Raw genomic sequence first — 19713 nt, forward strand, 5'->3', positions numbered from 1 at the left:
TTTTGAGGGGGGGTGTCTTTCGCTGGAAATCTCGCCTCCTACTTTGAAAATACCCGTGAAACCGTTTCAATTCGTCACAGCCAGCACTCCTGCAGAGAGGGGGGTTGTACTTGCAGTGTATACAGTACACGCGTTATGCTCTTCGTTAATGTAAATAATTACTGCGAAAATAATTTACTTCGTACACAGTGCAGAGATTCTAGACGAATTGCAGACCACATTTAGACGTCTAAGGTATGCGTTTAATAGACGAATATTATACGTCTTTTGCCCACTGTGCTGCCCTCTTGATTTCGGATTTAATTTCTTTATTACAGGGGCGCTTTTATGAAGACAGCGTCATGTTCAGGTACTTTGCTTGATGGAGGAAGCTCATTTCGGACTCTGTGATCTGCTCACCTGGAAAGGTCTGCTGTACTACTACAAGAGAGAAGTAGAGTCTGGAAGAAGGGACAATTTTATGATGCTTTGGAAGATAATGTTTTAAAACAGACAAAATGTAGAAAACAGGTGTTTCTCACTTTTGGAAAAGAATGGACCGGGGGTAATATTTTACTAGTTGCAGTGCTGATCTCACTGGGTTACAGTCCTGCAGTATCACACTGGATAACGCGTCTGACTAGGGATCAGGAGATTGTAGGTTCGACTCCTGCCTGGCTCGGGTTGTTTTTAAATGCATCGGGCTACTCCCTAAGTAGTCTGTGCTACTTACTGCATTGTAATAGTACCCAGTAAGAGATTTCCTTCATGTAAATGAACTGCACCTGACAGCTTTAGAAAAACACCTGGGCTCAGTACGGTGCTGAGAGCTCAGCTTTGCTGTTCTAATTAGCATGCACTGCATCGGCTATGAACCCGAACTTTTCAATTATTCCGATCAGTAAGTCAACACGTAGTCCACATGAAAGGTAGAAATATTATCTTGTCTGTCTCTTGTTTGTATAGAACTGAATGTCCCTGACAATGTACTGTTAGTTTTAATTGAAGAACGGCATTTTTGTTCAAATATACCAGACAAGTTTACGTAACTGCTCATGCGACACTCAGTTGTAATTAGTCAAGAAATAAAGTCGAACAACAGCTGCGGGTTTCATTCTGAACGTATGAAATTGCAGCGCCTTTTACTTCCATTGACAAATGATAGAGATTCGAAGAGAGATCCTTCAGACCAGCAAGCAAACCCACGGCTATTTCGGTTTTCTATCTAGGCAACGTTGGTGTCTGAGATAGCATACATGAAAGCGTGATGCAATTTCTGTGGCTACATTTGTTGCACGTCATGCACAGTAAGAGTGTTTCTAACACCAAATACAAAGTCAACAATTAGCGATCACGCCTTCTCCTCAGTTAACCCACTGAAACCTTTGCTGTTAACAGTTCTTTACTGCGTGCTTTACGAGCACCTACATATTGTGTCGGTTCTTTCAGCTTTATTCATTAGGTTTTCAAAGGCATAAGTAGAGCACCAGAGGTGCGAACGCAAAATGTGTGGTTATCTGAAGAATTTATTTCCACGACAGCAGAGCCAAGCGATTTAGCGTTCTTATAGTACCAGGAAAGGAGAAGCAGCACTTCGTCTTTGCCGCGCAGGCACAAGGCGACATGCGGCAGACGCCGTAGTCGGCAGGATTCAAATCTGCGCGGGGAGTCCCCAATTGATTTTGAATCCATCGCCTTAATCACTCGGCCACGACTACAGCGAGCTCGCCGCCGCCGCATTCCTCCTATAATCTAACACGGAGTGCGAGGTGGCTACGGAAACTTTTTCAAAGTCGCTCTCAGTTAAAAAAAAAAACCTTTCACAAAATACGTGCCGGCAGACAGACACGCCTCAGAGGGTTTAAGGCTGGCTTCACGTTCAAATGATAAAGTCTCCCCGTCTGGATGTCAAAATGCAACTTTGGCAGACAGAAAAACATCAACAAACCACAAATGTGGACAAGGATTTTACAAGCTGCACCACACTGCACTTTCAAAAGCATTTACATTCGTGTTAGACGCAGGAATTGCCTTTGATTTGCGTGCTTACGAACGCCATGGAAAACGAAACAAAACAAAAGCCCTCAGCTCCTGCACTTGATTATAATGCCATTACGTGTCGAAGCAGTAATTTACGTAATTTACTGCCTGAAAAAAAAACAGTAAAATGTTTGAGTGCCTATAGAGTTTCTATTTTTATTTTCTTGAGAAAAGTTGATACCATTTCCTGGACACCCTGTCCCCCATCAGTGCGCGGTGCCCGGGGAAAAATCTGTAGGGGGGCGTCTGAAATTCTGAGGGGGGGGGGTGATATTTCGGTTGAAACGGAGCTGTAGGGTGCAGCTACCCAAATGAAATCTCGCAGCTATGCCATTGATTAGTGCTTCATGATAGAAGATAACGACTAGCAATCTGGTATTTGCGATGAAGTTCAGTTTCACATTTTTCGTCACTCTCACGGTTTGTATTGCCTGGAGCGAAAAGTACCATAAGCGTTCATTTTTGCAGCTACATGGACGTTCTGAATCGTTAAGAAAAAAATGTTGTAAAACCAACAGAAAGCACAGACTGCTATAACTAGTCCTAGTTATATAAAGATTTTAAGTATAATGATAAACTACTGCAAGGAATCGGTCCACCTGAGCAAACAGGATCGTAATGTTGACACTCAATAACGACACTGATATGTGCAGTTCCTGGACGGATAGCCCTCCTGCCCATCAAACAGACTGAGTGACTGTTCGTGTCATTTAGTGTTGTCTGACCATTGACCAAGTACAACTATTTTTTTAGGGCGCAAATTAAGTTAGGTAAATCTTTTTGCCCAAAACTGAAGGGGCAACACTCCTCCCTCCCCCCGTGATGCCAGGCCTGTCCCCATCCTATTCCATAATGTCATTATATATAATACCATACAACAGTACGATCCTTACTAACTGCATGCGTTAAAATTGCACATCAGCACATAGCAGGGGGCACATAGCCGTGATGTATTATCAATGTTAAATTTCAACCATAATATCGACAACATTAATAAACGCATACGTTGAGAAAATATCGAACCCAGCATATTTTCCGGTTATATACCACAATGCATTGCTAGTATTCGTTGGTCACCATTTTGGACACGTTTTTCAAACGTAGAAGTATATCCGCAAATATCTCAGCAATCCTCTTTTGACGAGTAAGTATGAACAATAATAATACTATCTGAATACACACAGATCTTTCTTAATATTATTTTGATTAAAATAGTACGTGAATAAGCAAAAAATGGCACATAAAAATAGTGTGAATGGGGAAGATGGCACAAAATCGTTTTGCCATTTCTCTATTCTTATTCTATGTTGTACTTTCAAACTTTAGGTACTCTTTAATTAGGACAGACTTTATTGCTCAACTGCTATGATGCAAGCCAAATTTTATACATTTATTTCAGCTTTGAGCTTTCAGCTTTGACCAACCTTGAACTCACCGGCCGTGGTTAACGCGTGTTGGATTTTAACGGGCTCTGTGTGTTCGATGTACATAAGCCACTGAATGCTGGGTGTAGAAAATCGTTTTTGCTGGTGGTGGTAATTGTCATGGGGTAGCAACGCTATCGTCTCTTCCTGTAAAAACATAAGTCTGAACATGGCCATGCAGACACTAGCGATGGTCACAAACTGAAAGGGGTCGATGCACACAACGCAGGCGGCCCCTGACTCAGTCACGCGTGTCTGTCTGGTCATATTCATGACCTCGTCCCAAAACCTGACACAGCCTTCTCTTAGAATTGCCACATCCAACTGGCAGTAACGTTTCAACTCTCTCTGTAAGTTAAACACACTTCCCTTGCATTCTTCATACCAAACCAAAAACTCGGCTTTCTCCCTCGGCAGCATGTAGTTAACGCCGTAAAGTTCTGGCGGCGGCATCGGGCTGACATAATTTTGGTTTTCTGAAGTGTTCATCAAGTGTGGAAAATGACCCTTACCCCCGGGGAACCCCATGGCGGCCGACAGTTTGCTTAATTTCATAGGTAGAAAGTTTAAAGAATCGATAAATCTGATGTTCAGAGCTTTTACGGTCATACACATTATCTTACCACCCTGATTAATTAGTTCAACGTCCATCTTTTCATCTTACAACTGTCTGATTACTAGGTAATTGTCATATCCCTTGCCATTGTGCGATATGAATGTATGGTTTTTGAAACGTCTATCGATAAATTTACACACAAAATCCTTTAGACAAGTTTCACCATAAAATTCCCAGCTTCGTTTATTGTTAATATGAAGGGCATGGATGTAATTTGGTATGTGTGTCCCCGTTTCTTGCATGCATTCAAAGTAAAAAAAAATGTACTTGTTTGAAATTTTGGGGTTGTCCAAAGGCAGTATGTAGCACAAATGTGTGTCAGGGGTGTCGATCACGTTGTTACAATGCGAGCACAGTTTCTCTTTACATTTGTGACTAGAGAGGTTATAAACCTCACATTTCTCACAAAAGACCCTGCGCTCACACTTACTAACACCCGTCGCTGCATTCCGAAAGTGTCTCGCCAAACATTGAGAGCTACGACAAAAGACCTTACAGGCCGGGCAATTCTGAATTTCTGCATCAATTTCGCAACACTGGGGATCTAAACAGGTTTTACAAGCTTTAACACAGGCGTGTGCGTTCTTGTGGCTATACGCCGCATGGTAGTTAGTGCAAAAATATGCCGCCCCCACAAAAGCTTTAATATTTAAAACCCCATAAAAATGCTCTTCATGCAGTAGAACAAAAAGTATTTTAGAATTAGGTGGTGTGGGCCCCGTTGTAAAATATTTTCAATCACCCTGGTCGTGGTACAAAATTTTAATGACCACCTTTAAATGTTTTTCAAAAGCGGTAATGTCTGACAAACTCATTTTCTGATTCTCTGAAAAACCCAACTCTTTGTGCATTCGTTTAGCGCCCTGTAACATTTCCCCATTGGTACAACCTTCATTCAACAAACCGTACACACTCCTGGTGAAACACAGATTACCGCCCGTGTAATGTAAGTCGATAAGGTGCGCTTTTTTCTGAGCAATTACCCAGAACGGATTTAAATCTTCGACGGGCACCCCCCTGCATATTCCTAACTATCGTCACCACTAATCGGAGGCTGTCATCGGTGAGAATTTCTGTGTGGCTCTGTAAGAGGTCTGAGATGTGGCTTAAAAAATCAGCAGCATTTAATTCTCCGGGTTGTCTCCTGCGTGAGAACAAGGGTTTGTTAAAACCACCCGCAGTCAAACGCAGCTGTACAAAATCATTCGCCCCGATGTTTGGAGAAAGTTCATCCAATATTCTCTGGACTGCACCATGCACATGTTTAGTCATTTATCCCGGTGGGTCTTCGCCAGTGCACCATGAAATAGCATTATCAGGTAACGAAATCCAGAGGTTAGATCAGCATCTTCTTTAGAAAAAACGTCTAAGAGTCTAGCGGCGTAAACCTGGATCGGTTTTGGAAACACTGAATGTACACTTGCTAAAGCGGCTCTTAGATTCTCTAAACCCCGCTTTTTATCCACCTCATTAGTGCCCACCTTTGATACTAACTGTGCAATATACCGCACTGAGTCTCCCACATCACCAAACACCAAGTCTTTAGGCGTGTTATTATTTCTCTCCGAAGGCTTGACACGTTTGGTTTTGGTCAGTGTCTTAACAGCCGTCTCCGATGCAGTCACCACCTTAGGGTCCAACGTTTCCACCACACTTTTTTCACCGCTCGTCGATACAGCTGCTGTGTGAAAAACGCCACATATGTGGCACATCCTTACACAAAGAGCTGCGGGTGAATGGAACAAGTTACCCGGACATGTTGTTACACCGGTTTCCTTTAAGACTGTGGTGGTGCTACTGGTATGGCGGCATGGTTAACGGCATACAGACCCCTGGCACAGACCACTTGTGTCAGGGGTCTGTATGCCGTTCCCAAAATCCACCTGCTGGATTTTGGCAACTTCAGGACGAGTGGGAATTTTCTCCTATCTGTCAATTCTGTTTTGTTTTGGAGACTCTTGGCTGCCTATGTTGAACAGTGCAGCGTGAAGGAAACATTTTCCAAAACTGTGTCAACTCAAAAGTTGTAAGAAAACCTCTCCAGCTGCTTTAACTCTCTTCATTTTTGTCATTTAATGTGACACTCGATGTATAACTGGAGCCTCACATATGCAAATGGTGAGGCTCCAGATCGACACCCAGTTCGACACCACTTTACAGTATATGACAAAAGCATGGCAGACTGTGCCGGACCGGCAGATAACTTCTGCTTATTTTTACCATATTAAACATTGGAAATCCAACCACTTGCATTTGTGACACTTGATTTTGGCTCCACCTAAGACACTCTTAAATCTTCAAACACTTTTCTCTTCTCCCGCAACACTCTTGTCTGTCGGCACTATGTGGCTGCGTTGCATGACAACCCATCTCACCACGGAAAGGAACCTAACAGCTTTGGTAAGAGAGGAGAAAAGGACCTGGCCTGTACGGGGCTCAAACCCGTGACCTTGGCGTTATTAGCACCACGCTCTAACCAGCTGAGCTAACCGGCCTCATGACATCAATCCTCTCTGTGCTGCAAAAAATCGATCTCAGGGAATTTCTTTTGCCCTCCTTTGAATAGAAAGCCGTGTAATTCAGTGTATGGGCTTTCTCGTGCAGTTTCATGGTTCTTGTAACCCAAATCCTACACTGGCCTGAAGTGCCCCCCCATTTCACAGCATTTTTCAGCTGATTTAAAATGTACCTAAAGGAGAAGCATTATTGAAGACCATCAATTACCAAGAGCTTTTGTCAAAGGTTTTGGTGGTCATTTTGAATGACCACAGAGCGCTGTGACCTCGGTTTTACATCTCATCCAAAAGACAGCGCCCTTTTACAACACAGCATCTCCGTCACTATACTGGGGCATTAGGACCCGCACAGACCTCAGGGTGAGTGCCCCCCCGCCGACACCATTAACACCGCTTCCAGCTGGAAGCTTTGTTTTTCCCTGTAGCTCACCCTCATTCGGGTACTGACCTGGCTCGCACCTACTTAGCTTCAGTGGGTTTGCAGTTGCGAGTTGCAAGGGGATGCAAGTGATGGAGCTGCTCGCTGCAAAAGCCACTGCATTGACCGGGAATCGAACCCGAGCCTCCCACGTGGCAGGCATGAAGTCTACCACTGAACCACCAATGCTCAGTGCCTGAGCCTTCAAAAAAGACGGTTTTTTGGTGCTCTGTGCAAAACGCGTCGACATCTGCTTCCAGCTGCAAAATGTCATTCGCGGACGCTGAAGAACTTATTTCCAAGGCAGCGGGTTTAAGCGATTGGGCGTTTTAAAACCACCAGGAACAGCAAGGAGGCGCGCTTCTTTGCTTGCGCCGGAACACACCGACTGGAGGCGGACAACGTAGTCGGCAGGATTCGAACCTGCGCGGGGAGACCCCAATGGATTTCTAGTCCATCGCCTTAACCACTCGGCCACGACTACAGCAAGCCCCACCGCCGCTGCGTTCTTGCTACAATCTTACCTGGATCGCGAGCCGCCGGCGGAAGCCTATTTCAAAGTCGTTCTCCGTTTCAAAAAAACATTTCCAAAATACAAGCCTTGCAGACAGACACGCCTCAGAGGACTTAAGGGTGGCTTCATGTCGGAATGATAAAGTCTCCCCGTCCGGACATGAAAATGCCACTTTGTTACACACAAAAAAAGAATCAACAACAGAGAAATGCCCGCAAGCATTTGAAAAGCCGCACCACTCCGCACTTGAAATAGCTCTTACATTAGTGGTAGACGCAGGAATCGCCTTTTTATTTACGCTCTTACCAACGCGATGGAAAGCAAAACAAAGCAAAGCAGAGCAAAACAAAACGAACAAACGAAAACCCTCACGTCCCGAACTTGCATATAACGCCGTTACGTGCCCAAGCGGTATTGTACGTCATCCTAGCACTGCACCCCGAGGCGTACGGTATATGGGAACGAGCACACGCCACGAATCGTCTCGAATCGCTCCCTACAGCTGTAAGGCGCCTTAAAGCATGCACCCCCAATATTCTTCTTTGCGCATCTGTGAAAGGTAAACTCTTGAGCAAACTCTGAACCAGCTCTAAGGAAACTAATCCGATTAGACGTTACTTTGACTCATCCTTTAAGGGACCCTTGTTAATTGGAGAAATCAATGATTTCGAATGAATTCTGTATGCGTTAAAAGACAGCTATACACAGAAAACATGCAGGACACTGCTCATGATGTTTCCCGAGCCGAAACACAGTGCGTTTTTCCAAGCCATTTGACAAAGCCCGCCCACTGAAAACTGCAGCAGATCGTGTAAAGGCGTTCAACTTTGTAACTACTGCACGCACAGGAAGCAGAATAAATTCCTCTTTTCAAACTGTCAAAGGTTTGCTGCAGGACATCGCACAATCTCTTTTGAATGGGGACAAACGATTTCTTATGGGGCGCAGTAAGTACAGACGTTTATAAAGCTCCACTCATGCCGACGATGCAGCATGAAGAAGTGCAACCTAACGTTTGACAGACAAAAGCCGGGCGCCGCCACGAGCAATATGAAATCAAACTGACAGCACACGGCGTTTCGCGCTGACTCAAAAGTGATCTCGACAGACGATGTTCTCTGCATAAAGCTGAAAGAGCTAAAGAGCGTTTCTGTTGAGACGTAACCCAGTGGGCAAAAGACGTATAAAATACGTCTAATAAACGCATATCTTAGACGTCTAAATGTGGTCTACAATTCGTCTAGAATGAAATTCTAATATACGTCTAAAGTTAAACGTCAATTATACGTCTATATTTAGACGTTCATTATACATAAATGGTTGGAGTTCTATTATACGGATAAATTTAGAGGACTATTATACATATATGGTTGGAGTTCCGGATAACTTTAGAGGTCTATTATACGTATATGGTTAGAGGTCTATTATACGTATAACTTTAGAGGTCTATTATACGTATATGGTTAGAGGTCTATTATACGGATAACATTAGAGGTCTATTATACGTATATGGGTAGAGGTCTATTATACATCAAAGATAGATTTTATAGGTGTAGAAACAAGTAAAACAAGCCAATGATTAGGTTTAGAAATGTATTCTGAAAATACACATTCACACCTGAAACATATGTATTTCAAATTATACATTGTATACAATCAATCAACAATCAACATATGGGCAATAATCATAAAAACACAACTAGTCTTAAACTTCAGCTACAAATTCTGGTAACATGGCAATATACAGTATAGTAATGACAAACACAAAACTAATTACATTAACACACTAACTCAAAACCACATTTTGATTCAAATATACATTTTAAAATGTACAACTTCTATATTTCCAACAAAAAAAAATATTACAATGGAAGTTAAGACGATTTTTGTCCACTGTTTGCAAACCCTGTCTAATTGTCCTAACAGTTAGAACCAAAAACCTATTATTTTCAGAGTCCAGATCTCCTGGCCCCCTGCCTTGCATATGCATTCTTCAAGTAACACATTGCGTGCTCCTTTATTTCTTTTTCTGTTGATGTAGGGTGGGACTTCAGCACCGCAGCTAGGAGAAAATTATATAATATTACTTCCCAAATAAATGATGATTAATATCTTCTTTAGTATAATCTAAAAAATGAACGGTTTACTAAGCTCAAAGCTGAAATAAATGTATAAAATTTGGCTTGCATCATAGCAGTTGAGCAATAAAGTCTGTCCTAATTAAAGAGTACCCAAAGTTTGAAAGTACAACATAGAATAAGAATAAGAGAAACGGCAAAACGATTTTGTGTCATCTTCCCCATTCACACTATTTTATGTGCCATTTTTTTGCTTATTCACATACTATTTTAATCAAAATAATATTAAGAAAGATCTGTATGTATTCAGATAGTATTATTATTGTTCATACTTACTCGTCAAAAGAGGATATCTGAGATATTTGCGGATATACTTCTACGTTTGAAAAACGTGTCCAAAATGGTGACCAACGAATACTAGCAATGCATTGTGGTATATAACCGGAAAATATGCTGGGTTCGTATAATCAACGTCGAATTGCAACCGTAAAATCGACGACATGAATAAACGCATATATAACGTCGAAAACACATCTAACACAGTGCCTGAGGCTTTTTACTGTATGTATCGTGTGTGCCGCAACTAGGAGTATACGGCACTCTGCACAGTGTACGAAGTAAATTATTTTCGCAGTAATTAATTTATTATATTTACTATATTTATTATACACGTGTAAATTAATTGCTGCGAAAATAATTTACTTCGTACACTGTGCAGAGTGCCGTATACTCCTAGTTGCGGCACACACGATACATACAGTAAAAAGCCTCAGGCACTGTGTTAGATGTGTTTTCGACGTTATATATGCGTTTGTTAATGTCGTCAATTTTACGGTTGCAATTCGACGTTGAGGCGACGTATATACGTATAGCCGTACGTTCGCCGTAAATATACGTATATTCGACGAATCAATGCCCACTGGGAACAAGCTCGCTTCTTTCTACCATGATGTCACCATGACCAAATCTGTCTTTAAACACCTTGCTCAGTCTCTAACGAGACTGTCAAAAATTGCTTTCGCCGATTGTATTGCAAACCGGCGGAAGTGGGGTATTGGGAAAAGTTTTCAACTAGCAATAATCACGCCTCGGCTAACCCTCACAGGCTACGATACTGCCACTGCGCAAAGCTGACGGTTGCCAGGCAACCGCGGGGATCCTATGGAAATCGTTATCAATCGTCTCATGGCATGTCGTTGCTGTAACGCTTCATATTTGTCGTCTTCTTCTAGCTTGAGGTTTTGAAGAATTTCATGACAGACAAGGGCTCCGTTGGGAACAAAGAAACCCGTTGATTCTTTTCAGCAGCAGAAATACAACCCTTTAAATACAAGATGACAGAACAATGACGAAGGGCATGCCGGGAGGAACTCATGCACTACAGAGGAAAGGGGGCGGGCACGTACAGTTCACATTCAAGCCACAAGTACTCTTCTCGGATGTTGCACAAACAAATCCTAACGTCTTGAAAGCATTGCGGGATGTTTGTGTCCCACTTCCCGTGGCTGCAGGATGACTGACACGAACGGACAAACACAATCTGTGGCGTTTAGCGTGACATAGTCTTGCAGGCATCGTGCTGTCTCACTGCAATACTATACCGCTGGAGGAAACAGTCCATCTGGCCATGAAACTCATTTGAACGTCTAGCTACAGCAACTAACAATATCATGATTTATTCAGGATGTGTGGAATCAGCACGTCCCGGAGACAGCTTCCGAAATCGTGAGCATTCTCTGGTGGTAGGGGCGTTCAAGATGGCGCTCAGGTGGGAGGTAAAGTTTAGTGGTTGAGGATTTTTTTTGAGTTTTTCATGACCTAAATGTTAATTTTTGCTTTTTTTGACTACAGAAAAATAAGGACTTAACACTACTTGTTTAAACTTCAGTTATAATTGAAAGAAAAAAAAACGATTTTTTTTAGGTTTAAGAATTTCGATATGAGTAACACTGGGAAAAGAAAAGAGAGTGCTGGGTCTTCGAAGGAGAAGTCTAAGAAACCTCAATCGTATATGTATAGCACTACAAGAAAATTGATGGCAACTAAAGGGAAAAGTGAAGCAGCTGGAGGGGACGTGGAAAGAGTGCTGGAGATGCGCTCGTACGCGAGCGCTCGCAGCCCAAGTGAGACTCAGCTGCCAGAGGAAGAGCCGGAGTCCCTGCCCAGCACACCTGTGAAAACCCCGGCAGCCAAGAGAGGAAGGGGCGACCTGACGCTGGAGGAGCTCCAGACCAACATCTTCAACATGATGGCACAGAGCATGGGTGAGCTGAAGGAAGTGATTTGATCTAATACAGTCGCAATCGAAAGTCTTAAAAAGTCCATGGACTGTGTGTTTAAAGAGGTTGAAGACTTAAAGTAGGCTGGGCAAACGATTTTTAAATTTTAAAAAAAATAAATAAATAATGAGATATAATGATGTTTTCCTGCTTAACTTAGACATTGCACGACTTTAAAACATATAAAAACAGGTTTCGAGAGTTAAAAACCACTTTTTATGCGCGAAAAATGGGTGATTTTTCTTCCTCGTGATCAGCTCAGAATCTTTGTGTACGCTGTAAGGTTTTTACTTCTTAATTAAACGTTTAAAATACACGAATTTCATAAAGACAACACACGTTTCGAAGAGAAAAAATCCCATTCTTTTCTCTTCCTGGTGTGTGAAACTGATCAGCAGGTCTTTTTTTCCCAATCAGAGGCTCTGAAAATAGCGTACCGCCCACTGCCCTCCGTCAGAGAGGGGCGCGGCACCGAGAGAGGGAGGAGGCGCGGAGCGCAGCAGTACAGAACGAACGTTCTACTGCCTGGAGCGCTTACGGCAGCGATCGCGTCTGCATTTATAACTTAGTTTTTAAAATTAATCAAGCAATATGAACCATCTCTTTTTACTTTTAAGTCACTTAATTATCATTAAACACAGCTTTCTCACCACCTAGACTACTTTTTGATACCATCCTTAGACAAAGCAGAAACGTCTTGTTCTGTCTAATGACATTACAAGTGGAAAGATTACAGATTTTAATCGTCTTTAATTTTGTTACGTTATACATTTTAGAAACGTTTCATCCATACAAACACCACAAAACTATTCTCGATTGTATTTCTGAATGGTATGTTACACTTAGTTCACTGTTTTAAATACATCTAATTAAGAAAGTTAGGTGTTAGCATAAACTATTAGCAATCAATATTAAATTTAGCACTGTAATAATTTGTTGCACTTTCCCCCGCATCTTGTAAAAATATATTTTCATTGTTCAAATATACATTAAATCTGACTATCATATAATAAGTTAAATACAAAACTAAAGAAAAAATAGGGTTAAATATAATTCAAAATATTTTGCTAACAATGTTAACTATTTATAAATAATAAATTGTATTAACTAAAGAGTAGGATGGCACAGTTGTTAGTATGCTTTTTGTTTTGTTTCTTTTTCATAAATACAACAGTAGTACCTGATGTCTCAGTGGCTTTCAAAATTAAATTTTGCATGCAAACCTGTGAACTAGAAAGATAACTAAGATATCCATCCATTTATAATGGTGGCAAAGTGGTTAGCATTGCTATCTTGGAGCACTGGGGTCCCAGGTCCCATCCTGTGTGTGTGGGGTTTGCATGTTCTCTCTGGGTTACATGGTTTTTCTCCATATGTGTGATATGACTCCCTCTTGCACTCCAAAACATACTGGTAAGTTAATTGGTTTATGGGAAAACTGGCCCTGGTGTGTGTGTGTTTGTGTCTGTCTGTCCTGTGATGGACTGGCGCTATGTCCAGGGTGTATTCTGCCTTGTGTCTGTTGCTTACTGGGATAGGCTCCAAATCCTCTGTACTGGATAAAGAGATTAGAAATGGATGGAAGTAAAGGCACTGTGTGGATTGAACTATACACAGTGTTAGAAACCCACTATGAAATGGCAGCATCTCACTGAGAATAAAATATTTTATAGTGCTGGCTTAAGTAAACAGCCTTTCCAACTCTCTTGCACATCAGTATCCATACCTAGTTATTTAAACAAATTGCCTCTAATTATAAACATCTTAATATGCTGGCTCTGTGGATCCGCATCAGCGATGTTTGCCCATTCCTTCAATTCATGTCCATCCAACACACAGTTCAATGCTAGCAACTACACAAAATCTAAAATACAATCCTCATTTCAGTATCTATGTAAACATACAGTCTGTTAACTTCATCATCTTCATCAAAAGTATGCCTAACCCCATTAGGAAGTGTTCTTGTTATCAGTGTATTCCTCAGCTATCCCAAAATTATCTTCTTACCAACATCTCTAGTTTTTTATCCTGCAATAACTCAGCCAACACTTAAATCTCGAAAAGCTGCTTGTGTTCATTTCTTTAAATCACAAATATCATGTGTAAATACTGTCCATATAATAATCTGCATTGTGGAATAATAGTTTATTTTAAAGGGAACTAGAGAAACTAAGAACTAGAGAAATCAAGAAAGGCTTTTTTTTCTAGAATTAATAAATGCACATCCTGTTCACTGGGGAAATTAAATCCACACTGAGCAATCTTCAATATGTTCAGAATATGACAGCGAGAATCCTATCAGGGATGCATTACACCTGTTTTCAAGTCCTTGCATTGGTTACCTATCAGGTTTTGAGTCAACTTCAAAATCCTCATCCTCATTCAGTACCTACAGTATATGGCTTATTATCTGTCTACTCCCCACCTTTGTCCGTCTGACTCTGGTCTTCTAGCTGTCCTCAAGAACATCTACATTCTGTGGGTGACAGGGTCTTCTCTAGCTGCACCCCAGAGCTCTCAATTTGTATTCCCAGTGATATCAGTCACGTACCCTGAGTGCATTTAAATCTAACCTCAGAACCTTTCTTTTCAGAAGACTTAGTGTCTGTATCTGCTTCATTTTCTAATTTTGGTAGCACCTCTAACTGCTTGTCTTTCTTATATGTATTTACTTTGTAATCTGTGGTCCTTTTATCTGTTTTTATATCTACTGTATTGCTTTGAGATGCCACTTTTAAAGGTGATATATAAAATAAAGTTTTTTATTATTGTTATAGAGAAACATGATCAGTTTTCCCTGGTCCAGATACTGTAAAAAGATCTAAAGCATACTAGTTTGTCACTCTTCTCATTCCCTTTGCTAAATAACTTTTCATATTAATCTGATCAATCTAACTGCCTGTTTTCTGTGCTTTCTCTATCCTGCTAGATTTGCAATTATTCTGAACATTTTCTTCTTGAAATAACTCATTTCTAAATACCTTTTTTCACTGTTAACATCTTGCAGCAAAGCTGCGACAAAATATACACTTAGCACAGTTCATCCTGCTACCAACATTGAATAACAAAATCTTAAGATTTCTATATTTATGTCTTTATTTAGTGGTTTCATTAGTGACAAAGGCTAAACTTTCTTGGAAAAATGTCTTTTATGTGTTGCAGAAAAAACTGACTTGCTTTAACAAAGTATGTTTACAAATCCTTTCACCTGGCAATCTACCTGAATGCCCAACTATCTGAGAAGCCCTCCATGAAACCATGGTTGCTATTAATTCATTTAGGGCTTATTGACAGAATTGCTGTTTTTTATGCATGCTAATTTTCTGATTCCTCACTCTGTTTCATGTTTATAGATAAGACTTTATTGATCGTGAAGGGAAATTGATGTACATGATGAACATGTTTGCATGTTCTTTTGTAACATACACCTTTTTGTGATTTTTTTTGTATATCTAAGCAAGTGTTCCTGCATCCCTCTTCTGCACTTTAGTCATGGCTTTTTTTCTGTTTGCTTATTTCAAAGCAACACCTGCTCCATTTCTAAAACTTTTTACTCATGTGCATTTTTGTATTTTTTACACCTCTAGCACTTTAACATCCTGAATTTTCATTTGCCTTAATTTGTAGAATGAACTTGAGTTTTAGCCTAAAGAAGTTTTCATTATCTTTTGTTTCTTGTCCTACAACTGTTATTATTGATCACCGAATTATTGTTCTTGACATGACTTCATTCAGCCTTTCCTGAACGTCTATGACAGGCAGAGAGAGTGCTGTTTCTGGTGCGATCTTTTGGAGCTGACATTTCACTGTTTTAAACGAACAAGAAATTAGATTGCTCATAGATCACTTATCCTATATAAACACAGCGTAATTGCCCTCCGAAAATCCTCTTTTTCTTGTTCGTTTTAGAGACCTTGATCGAAACTGATTTTAGATGTCAAAAAGGATTTCTTTTCTCTGTATTTCCTACATTGCTTTGTCGAGATTTTAACTTTATATTTAGGCTCAGATTTCAACTATAAATCGTACACTAATTAATAGCAGTAAATACTGATGTTTTGCTCCCTCTTACCACAAAAATATATATGTTTTGTAGCTGGGATGAACTTTATTTCGTACGCGTAGCTACTGCGATTTGGACACGAAGCGGTTAAAGATGGCGGCAAATCAGGCACCCAGAGAGGGGGGGGGGGGGGCGTCGTCTCGCCTCCATAACTAAAATGCCAAATAGGAGTGGCTTAAGCGACATACACAGTCGTGTAACTGACAGTTTGAGGTAGCCTATCGTGTAAATTTCGCTTTGTTGCTGAGGTTAAGCTTTCGAAACTCTGCCCCAAAGTCATGTGACTGATTTTTCGCCCTGTTTCGTTGGTTAAACGCAATGATCACAAGCACCACCATGGTAACTGGGATGTGTAGTTTTTAATTCCGTTTGAATTATAACTGTACGTACTGTCTTCGTATTTGGCCAGGGCTTTAAAGAGAGGGCGCGCCAAAAATTTTCGGTGCCGTCGTCTCCGCTTTAAAGGTACCCCCGTCGCGGAAGAATTCGATCTCGGGACGTTTGCCCAGCGTACTTAAAGAGTGAAGTAAAAGTTCTTAAACAAGTAAATACCAAACAAGAAAAGCATATTAAAGAACTTGAATTGAAAGTGAACGATGTAGATAGATACCGTCGATGATGGAATTTAAAATTATTTGGAGTTAAAGAGGAACGTGATAAGGACCTTGTTGCAACAGTGAAGGGTATCTGTAAAAGGACCCTGCCGGACCAGGAGGACGTAATATCGGCCATTGACTTTGTTCACAGGCTCGGGAGAGCGAACATGTCTGGGCAAGTGCGCCCCAGATCGATTATAATACAGTTCACCAAGAGGACGGCGAGGGACATGCTGTGGCGAGCGGCGAGGGGGAATGAGTATTTGAATGGGAACAAACTGAGGTTTGCAGAGGACCTGTCTGCCGCGGACAGGAGTACCAGGAACCAGCTGTGGCCCCAGGTTGAAGCTGCCAGAAGAGAGGGGAGGAGAGCCTACTTTGTGGGAGCGAGGGCCTTTGTGGACGGGAAGGAGATTTGCTCCCAGTGACTGCTCAGTTAATGATTATGTTTGGTTATATTTGTTATACCAGTATATACTAGTGTTTCTTTAGTGTTAGTTTGGAATGGTGTAGTTAAGTGTTAAGGACTGTTATAGTTCTGGTTCTTTGAAAAACTCAATAGTTTAGACAGTCTTAGAGTTAGTTATTTGCTTTTGTGTATGTCTTTTTCATGAATGCCAGAGGTACTCGAAATGTTGTTAAAAGAAAAACTGTGTGCTGAGTTTTATTTTTTACAGGAAACGCATGCATGTTGAAACTAAAGTTTATAAATAATTGAGAAATATTAAAGCAAGGAAAATATGATACGTGTAAAATATACAATTTGATCACATAATTACTTAATTACCTCTGGTAGTTAAATGCTTTTTTCTGCTGCGTTTTTTTTCTCTTGTACATGACTCTGATCCTCTTGTTGTATTTGTATTTGTAAATTCTGTTTAATAAAAAAAAAATTAAAAAAAGCATTCTCTGGTGGTGTCCTGCAGGCTTCCTGTGGGTGTGCGTTGGTGGTATAGTGGTGAGCATAGCTGCCTTCCAAGCAGTTGACCCGGGTTCGATTCCCGGCCAACGCAGTGGCGAATGTTTTCAAATGCTGTCATGAGCCTTGGATTGTGACTAGCAAAGTGAAGCCTTTTGAAAGAGCTAAAGCACTGAAAAACGGAATTGAAGGAGAATCTTACAGGGGATTCTGAGCGGTGTCTGCAAACACGCAGTCCGATACAGGTGCTGAAAGCTTGAGCTACTCTCAATGTCATGCTGCTTTTCCCCGGAGTAAATCTGTTACATTGAAAGAATGCTTCTCGCAGGTTCAAAAAGGGACCCTTGTTAATTGGAGAAATCAATGATTTTGAATGAATTCTGTATGCGTTAAAAGACAGCTATACACAGAAAACATGCAGGACACAGCTCATGATGTTTCCCGAGCTGAAACACAGTGCGTTTTTTCAAGCTATCTGACAAAGCCCGCCCACTGAAAACTGCGGCAGATCGTGTAAAGACGTTCAACTTTGTAACTACTGCACGCACAGGAAGCAGAATAAATTCCTCTTTTCAAACTGTCAAAGGTTTGCTTTACGAACGCCGCAGGACATCGCACAATCTCTTTTGAACAGGGACAAACGATTTCTTATGGGGCGCAGTAAGTACTGTTACTGTCACTGCTCGATACCGACGTTGGCCTACTATACCATGTTCAGCCACTGCTAGAAAATGTACAGCTCTAGCACCGGAGCAAACAACAGGAGGGCCGACGTCGAACAGGCATACGTGTCAGTCATGGAGACCGATGAGAATGGGATTCGAACCCATGCCTGCAGAGCACAATGGATTAGCAGTCCATCACCTTAACCACTCAGCCACCTTGTCGACAAAACTGGGCTGTCCGGACATGGGTTGGCGCGCTCCAGATGATCTTTTTCTTTTTTTCCCCACGTACTCGAGGGTCATTTTCCTGTTCCACATGTGATTTCAACATTTTCCTTGGGAGATGTCAAGCCAGCAAGCCACTGCTGTGGTTCACTGGCCAGTGTGGAGTTCAGTGGCCCTGTTGTACACAGAAAGCACATTGAGCTCCTTGGACATCAAAAGTTCCAGATAAAAGCCATTTGTCATCCTTTCTCTTGGTGTTGATGTTGCTATTGTATGTAAAGGTGGCAACTTGCTCAGCGAGCAGGCGGAGCACACACCGAATGCAGATGTGTCTGAGTGGTGTGTCCAAGTGGCTGCAAAAGGACAGTGCTCCCGGGGCACCGTGGCTTAGTTGGTTAAAGCACCTGCCTAGTAAACAGGAGATCCTGGATTCAAATCCCAGCAGTGCCTTCTTTGTTCTGTCTTCTCAAACAGAACTGGTCCTTCCAGACAACCACCTACGGCTAGACTTGCAAATATTCATTTCCTGTCTTTAACGCGACTTGTTTTTCTTAAAATGGATGCAACTTGCAAAACATGAAATACAAACCTTGCTAATCAGCGCTAGCGGCTGGCAAAAAAAAAAGAAGTCAGCAATGTTTTTTTTCTTTAACCTTAACCCTGCTAATGGAGAAGAGTTAAATGACCGAGTCTATGCAGCTTAAACGGTGCGCAAGTCGGGTTCTTAGCTGAAAGGGTGGTAAATCACGCTCACCCCAGTCCTTAATCTTTTAAAGAGGATACAAAATTGAACCTAGTCGCCACATCACATACATCCTGTTCAATGATAAAAAGGTAACATCTATCCTCGCTCCAGAGTAAATCTCATGTTGAGGGCATCTTTTTTTTTCACTTTACCGTGAGTCGGGCTCGGCTGCACAGAGGAGAGAGCAGAGCAATTAGGTCACGGGGACAGGGGAGTCACACGCTGGCGGTTTGAATACGCGGAAGATCACTGAGGGATCCACAGTATGTGGACCCTCCGTGCGCCATCAGTCCGCACTCCGGACTCTGAATCCTGCCATCCGAGTTACGATCTCGGCGGAACCTGAGGCGCAGTTCCTTCTTAAAACGTAATCTGGTGAGCATTTCTAGAATCGCACTTGTATAGATACAACTATACAAGTACGATTAGTACGAAATCAGTAGGCAACTGCCCTCTTGATTTTGGATTTAATTTCTTTATTACAGGGGCGCTTTTATGAAGACAGAGTCATGTTCAGGTACTTTGCTTGATGGAGGAAGCTCATTTCGGACTCTGTGATCTGCTCACCTGGAAAGGTCTGCTGTACTACTACAAGAGAGAAGTAGAGTCTGGAAGAAGGGACAATTTTATGATGCT

General features: G+C 41.6%; 5 non-coding genes across 5 annotated transcripts; 1 reads left to right on the top strand and 4 right to left on the bottom strand.

Annotated features, from left to right (window-relative positions):
* Nucleotides 1–1615: 1615 nt before the first annotated feature.
* Nucleotides 1616–1697, bottom strand: trnal-caa (transfer RNA leucine (anticodon CAA)). The gene has a single exon. It is a non-coding gene; the product is annotated as a tRNA-Leu (tRNA).
* A 4783-nt stretch (nt 1698–6480) lies between these two features.
* trnai-aau (transfer RNA isoleucine (anticodon AAU)) lies at nt 6481–6554 on the bottom strand. The gene has a single exon. It is a non-coding gene; the product is annotated as a tRNA-Ile (tRNA).
* An 841-nt stretch (nt 6555–7395) lies between these two features.
* On the bottom strand, nt 7396–7477 carry trnas-aga (transfer RNA serine (anticodon AGA)). Its single transcript has one exon. It is a non-coding gene; the product is annotated as a tRNA-Ser (tRNA).
* Nucleotides 7478–10575: 3098 nt separating this feature from the next.
* LOC138236877 (U4 spliceosomal RNA) lies at nt 10576–10717 on the bottom strand. The gene has a single exon (XR_011188857.1). It is a non-coding gene; the product is annotated as a U4 spliceosomal RNA (small nuclear RNA).
* Nucleotides 10718–17464: 6747 nt separating this feature from the next.
* Nucleotides 17465–17536, top strand: trnag-ucc (transfer RNA glycine (anticodon UCC)). The gene has a single exon. It is a non-coding gene; the product is annotated as a tRNA-Gly (tRNA).
* Nucleotides 17537–19713: the final 2177 nt, after the last annotated feature.

The sequence above is a fragment of the Lepisosteus oculatus genome, unplaced genomic scaffold (assembly GCF_040954835.1).
Source record: "Lepisosteus oculatus isolate fLepOcu1 unplaced genomic scaffold, fLepOcu1.hap2 HAP2_SCAFFOLD_94, whole genome shotgun sequence".
NCBI classification, from domain to species: Eukaryota; Metazoa; Chordata; class Actinopteri; order Semionotiformes; family Lepisosteidae; genus Lepisosteus; species Lepisosteus oculatus.